Raw genomic sequence first — 7,025 nt, 5'->3', positions numbered from 1 at the left:
CAGCTGCTTTAATCAAAGTTTGCCTCCCAGGGTAGGCACCTGGCATTTATTGAGAAGGCTACCCTCCAGAGACAGCTACTACAAATGTCAGTGCTATTTTTGTAGTTTTATATCAGATCAAATTAGCATAATAAATGTTAGAAATGGATCTCCACTAGTGATAATAATGACTTGTTAATTAGCATAATGGATATTGAAATAGTCTTTCACCAAATAGCTCTTTAGATACTTGATGGTCTATTCTATTTCTCTTAAATGAATATTCATTTCTTAATCTTTAGAAATCCATGCTTTACTTTAATATACATAAAAATGCCATGAGCTATTTTAATGTCGTTTGCAATTCAGTTTAAAATATCAGAGTGAAGAATCCTTGCATGAAGTACTTCCTTTTTTTTGATACATATCTTCCTGGATGTCCCCTTTGCCTCCCAGCATGGTCTTCCCTCCCTGTTCTCTCTTCCCCTGTCTGCATCTTAAGAATCACTCTTATCAGTATCTTGTCTAAATACCCCCAGTACAAGCAAACATTCTTTGTTGGATATGTCTTCTAAACTCATCATGTGAAGTCACTGTCTCCTCCACCCAGATGGCTTGTCTGTGGCCCTCCTGTAAGATGGCATGTTCAGACCTAAACAATGATTTCTGTATGTGATCAGATTTAGTATAGTGTACCTAGGACTAGCACCAATTTTAATTTTGTCCAAGAGTTCTTGGGAGCAAAGGGTCAGAAGAGGGTAGGGCAGACTGATGACAAGTGCATGAAGCAGCCAAGTGTGAGACTAGGGAACAGTGGGAACTGGAGAATAGAAAGCCTCTACTCCTTTTCACGGAGCAGCCGCCACCAGCCTCCTGCCACTGTTGCATCAGAGCTGGCTCATGAGAGGCGACTCTGCAAGTCTCTTCCCAACTCTGGACTTCATGTTGGGAGCTTGAGATCAATCACTGTGGGAGATTTATAACATGGCGAGAGCTGCAGATCAAGGCTTTTTGGTTTTTCCTCCTGAGACAGAGCCAGTTGTTACCATTTACAGGCATATGTTGCTTTATTGTGCTTCACTTTACTGCACTTCACATTGAAGGCAAAGCCGTCCACGAGCGAGAAGATTATGACTTGCTTCGTTGTGGTCTGGGACTGGACCCACAATATCTTCGAGGTTTGCCTGTACCATGTCACAGGCTCCAACTGACTGTTTTTACACAGGAATGTGGGGCTGAATTTGTCAGATATTCTGATTGTTCGAGCAAATTTAAACCTGGATTTTCATGTAAAATTTCTAGGTTTTAAAAATTTCGTGTGAGCCAAACAGTGGATCCCTTGCCAGATTGGACTTTTAAATATGATCAAGTATGTGCTTTCTGGGCTAGTCTCAATACTTCTAATACGTACTAAAATAACAGTAGTTTTTTTTTTTTTTTTTAAGCAACCTATATCAGCTTCTCTCCCCCATTGTAGCTGTGAATAAACTGTAGCAATTTTTTAAGAGCTAATAAAAATGGTATTTAACATTACACTACCTCCTAGTTCTGATCTTTATCTTAATGTAGAAATTAATTTGCATATATATTTTTTCTTCCTATTTAGATTTTCTGTTAAAAGACAGAGGACACATCTTTTCATCTTCTTTTTGCTTTCTCAAAGATTTATGTACTTGTAGACTTGACATTTGACGTGGATATAATTTGTACAGCAAACATTTGAGGTTTACACTTTTAAAGAAATTGAATCTAGTTTGAAAAAATCGAACTGTTACATCCTTAGTGGCTTTAGGTTTATTGTAACTGCCTTTTTATTGGATCACACTCTTGATTCCTTATAAATTAAATGAATAAATCTTTCCATTTGAAATCTGGGGAAGTTTTCTCTAGAACTGCTTTTCTCATCAGATTTTACACATATATGCTTTTTTTCCCTGTGAAAAATATTGCTTTAATGTCACTTTTTTTTTTTTCATGGAACTTACCTTGTTCAACTAGTCACTTTTTTAATGAACTTGATGGGAGAAATCTGTTTTGTTTACCAATAAGCAAGTGTTGAGAAGAGTGAACTTTCTATTTTCTTAGCAAAGTGCTAATTTAGGGTGCTTTGAATCAAACAGTTTAAATTGCAAAGGAATAGTTTATTTAGTAATTCAGGAGGACAAATTGGAGTTTTGGAGTAAAATGGCAGCTGGAACACATACACATCTAGCTCCTCTCTTACCAAAAACCCTTTAACAAAACAGACATTTGAAAGAATCTGTAACACTGCTGGAAAAACAGAAAAGGAGCCTACCTTCAATAGACAGAAAGTTAGGAAGAATTCCTGGAAAACTGAAAACAGATGGGATTAGATTGACAAAAAGAAAACAAAGAAACAAAAGTAAAAGAGCATAACCCAAAACACAGGTGCAAAAGAAAACAGAATTAAAAGCAGAGTTTAGAGTGACTAACAACTGTCAACAGGAAGGAGCCCTAGAGCAAAATTCAGGAAATTAAAGTCTTCCATTTATAACAATGATCCCCTGGCTAAGAACTAAGAACTATACTCTCAAGAAAGTGAACATCCTGTCTTAGGAGCATTCCTCAGGTAGGTTTATAAATCTGAGAGAACAGCAGAATAGAACATGATCACATGCCTACCCCCTCCACCCCCAAACAAGAAAGGGTTTGGGGAAGGCAGTGTATGCCTTCACGTGGGCACTATCTACTAAAGTCCTTCACCACTGGAGGACTTTCTTATTTTGGCATGTTTGTATGTTTTTCTCCCAGCTTGCCTTCCTGCTTGCTTCTGCTCATATACCCCAAAGTAAAGGCCATCATTGGATACCTCCTATAATCTTATGTAGAGCCTGTATTTGACCCTCCCTCAAAAAGAGTCTTAATACTGGAGAGGAAGCATGCATTAGTTGACCTTGTCGATTGACCCAGTCTTTTATTCTTAAGTATGAATGAATATCAAAAAATTACCAGACCATCGAGGAAAACATAGGATGAAAGAAAAGACCCAGCATAAGCAGAATTTGGGGAATATAGAAGCTAAAAACATGTTAGCTCATATCTTCGAAGAGATTTGAGATAGTGAATATATTAAATAAAAGTAGCCTACTATGAAAAAAGATCATTTAAACAACGAAGTTCATGGAAATTTAAAATATCATTATCAAACAAAAGATTAAATAGGTCAGCTTGAGAATTGAATAGATACGATTAAAGACAAAATGAGTGATCTGGAAGATTGTTAACAAAACTTTGCAAATATTACCGGGAAATTAGGAGGTAATACAAATCAACCCCAGGATCTTAAGCATTCATCATTAGATAGAAATTTGTGTGGGATGAAGGCAAAGAAGTACTAAGATCATTTATTGGAAAAATAGGAAACAAGTGAGCTAAATGAACAACCAAAAATAATAATAATAAAAACAAACAAAGTAGAAAGAAAAAAATTGACCTTTGCTTTATCTTTATATAGTAGACCCTGCCTTCCCCCCGACTCCGCCGCCCCCGACTAGCCACAGAGAATATGTCCCGAGACTCCTAGTGGACATTTGAAACCAAAGATAGTACCAAACACTATACGTATTATGTTTTCCCTATGTATACATACCTCTAATAAAGTTTAATTTATAAATTAGACACAGTAAGGGATTAACAACTAAAAAAATAGAATAGTTGTAACAATATACTGTAGTAAAAGTTATATAAACGGCTTTGAGGCCATTATTAAGTAAAATAAGGGTTACTTGATCTGATAACCAAGGTGGCTACTAATGGACTGACTGGTGGGTAGCATATATGATGTGAATATGCTGGACAAAGGGATGATTTATGTTCCAGGAGGAATGGAGCAAGATTTTATGCTACTTAGAATGGTGTGCAATTTAAAACTTAGGAATTGTTTATTTCTGGAATTTTCTATTTAATATTTACGACTGGCAACCGAAACCACAGAAAGCAAAACTACAGATAAGGGGAAACTATTGTAAATGAAAATGACAAGTACACCTCAACACTAAAACCAAAAAAAACGGTTTCTAAAAAACAGACCAGTAAAGTACACAAACCTTAGGTGAATTTGATTAAGGAAGAAAAAATATGCAGTTTACAGGACATTAGAAATGACAAAAGGAACATTATCATGAGTAAAGATAAGAATAATATACAAATATGTACACATATAAAAAGATTAAAAGGTGGATAAAATGGATGATTTTATTTGGCCAATAAAATAAAGAGGTAGAAAACCTGAGTTGGCCAATAATTATAGGAAAATTTGATAAGGTAGAGATATGAGACCCAAATGATTTTATAGGTGAATTACCAAATCTTCAAGAAACAAATTTCCTTATAAGACCATCTTAGTATATATAGCACTTTCTAATTCCTCCTGTAAGGGTAATAGAACCATGATACAAAAACTGGATAAGGAAAGCACAAATTGTGTGTATAGATTATATATCAATTTCACTTATAATATAGATATGAAAACCCTGTTAAATATTTAAAAATAAATCAGTCTGGCAGTGTATTAAAAGAGTAGCATATTTCATATGCAAGCAAGTTGTTTGTATCACAAGAATGTAAGGATGGTTCAATAATAGGAACTCTTATAATGTAATTATATTTAATAGATTAAAAGAAGAAAAATCCATATAATATTCATGATAGAAGCCTAAAAATATGTTTTGAAATTCAGCATCTATTCATGATAAAAACTCTTAGTATGATAGGAATTAAAAGAAACTTTCTAAAATTGATAACAGTTATCTGCTAGAAACTTATGGAAATGTTCAATGGTGATACAGTTTAAGTCAGGAGCAAGACAATTTGAATAGCATTAATTCTGAGATTCTAGCTGTTGAATTTTTAAAAAGCTATAAAAACTAGAGATAGGCAAAACTACACTTTTCAATTGTTTATAATCTATAAGAAAATCATAACCATAAATAAGGGGAAAAGAACTACTATGACTAATAAGAGACTTAAATAGGGTAGTTAGTTATAAGAATAGCATTTAAAAAAATTGATATCCTTTTTTACTTGCAGTGATCAGTTAGGAATTATCTCTAAAAAAAAAAAAATCAGTCAAAAATCAACCATAGATAATATGGTGTATAGTATGAGGCAAGAAAATACCTAACAAACATGTGAAATGTATAAATAAATTATAAAACTAATGACATAAAGATCTGAATAAAAGGATATACAAACCATATTTCTGAGTAGGGAGATTCAGTCAAGGATGTCAATTACATTTAATCTAGAGATTCAATGTAATCCTAATCAGTATATCAAAAATAATTGTTAGTTGATAAACTGATACCTAAAGTTCAAAATATTTGAAAAATAAAGGGCAGAGAAGAGTCTTGCTATATCAGACATTTAAAGGACATTCTAAATTTTATTACTAAAAAGTAAAATGGGATAATATTGGCAAAAGGATAACTATAGCAGTATTTCTTAAACATTTTAAAACCATAATTCATAGTAACAAGCATTTTACAATCTAACCAAGTGTATGTATACATATATATGAAACAGTTTTTACAAGGTAATACTTTACTATATCAGAAGTCTATTTTTTATTCTATATCATTAAAAGAACAGCAACAGTGATGGTTATGACCCATTAAACTGATTTTAGGAACCACTAATGGGTGGAAACTTGCTTGCAGTTTGTAAAACCCCAAGCTAGAGTAATTGGAACAATAAAGTTCAGAAGTACACACAACACACAAATGTAATATATCATAAAGGCAAAAATTTAAATCTATGAGAAAAGAATGAATTGTTAAAAAAAAAAAAGCTTAGACAGTGGCTAATCATTTGGAAGAAAATTAAGTTAAGAACGTTTCTTGCCTCATACTATACAGTCAAATTTCAGATTGGGTTAAAGAATTTGTTATATGCAGGCCTTCAGAATCAATTGTGATGGAACTGTAATGTTTATAACCCAACATCCAGTCACTGAAGGAGACCTCAAACACTGCTAGATTCAGTTTAAATCAACAAATATGTATTGCCCACCTATTTTGAACAATGTGTTAGGTTCTACAAGCTTACAGTCTTCAAGTGTAAGGAGACAATTATAAAAATAACCATGACACAATGGAGACTGTGTTGGTCACCATGAGACATTTCCAAAGGACTGTGAAGATTCTAAGGAGAAAGAGACCATCTGGTGGAGAGAGAGCAAGAAAAGATTCATGGACAAGGTAGAATTAGAAGTGAGGAGTAGGAATGGAGAATGATGCCATGTTCCTTACCAACAGTGGGAACAGCATGAACAAAGATGTGAAGACAGGCTCGGTGCATGGTATTTTCCTGGGGATTGATTGTCCTGTTTGCTGAAGGAAAATGGATATAAAAGTGTGTAGCAGTAGGAGTTTAGTATAGAGAGGTGTGGGGGCATATCATGAGTGCTAGTGTGAGGAAATTCTGGTTGATTCAGTAGGCAATGAAGAACCATTAATGGATTTTAAGTAGGGGAATGATGTGATGTGGACCCCTGCCAAACAAAACTAAATACACCGATTTTGTAGCAGTTAAGAATATAAAATTATGTCTACGGCCATGCCACCCTGAATGTGCCCGATCTAGTCTGATCTCGGAAGCTAAGCAGGGTCGGGCCTGGTTAGTACTTGGATGGGAGACCACCTTGGAATACCAGGTGCTGTAGGTGTTTTAAAAAAAAGAATATAAAATTATTTAATTTATGAGATCTGACACTATAAAAAATATTAAGTTAGTAGGAATTGTTATTAGAAAACCAGTCATCCTTTAAAAGAAACTACCTTATAAAGATTTTTGTATTTCAATAACAGTTAGAGAAGCCAAATTAAGATCAATGAACAATAAAATAAAAAATTGTGAAAGTCTATAGCTCCTGGGCTTTGTGACAAAGAGCCCTACGAAAGAAATTCGATCTAGACTAGTTCCAATATAATTCTTCCTGCAGGGAAAGCAGCGAGAGGATTTGCAAGATTTCTTTCATTCACAATATTATTGAGAAAATATTATTGAGGGCCAGATTTGTATAGAGA

The 7,025-nt window shown here is 34.1% G+C and overlaps 1 non-coding gene across 1 annotated transcript; it reads left to right on the top strand.

The window, feature by feature from the left end:
* The first annotated feature begins 6,545 nt into the window (after window positions 1-6,545).
* Window positions 6,546-6,664, top strand: LOC112484456. Its single transcript, XR_003048018.1, has one exon. It is a non-coding gene; the product is annotated as a 5S ribosomal RNA (ribosomal RNA).
* Window positions 6,665-7,025: the final 361 nt, after the last annotated feature.

Source organism: Pteropus alecto, unplaced genomic scaffold (genome assembly GCF_000325575.1).
Source record: "Pteropus alecto unplaced genomic scaffold, ASM32557v1 scaffold75, whole genome shotgun sequence".
Taxonomy (NCBI): Eukaryota; Metazoa; Chordata; class Mammalia; order Chiroptera; family Pteropodidae; genus Pteropus; species Pteropus alecto.
The sequence above is the reverse complement of the archived record's forward strand: the minus strand, read 5'-3'. Positions and strand labels throughout refer to the sequence as shown.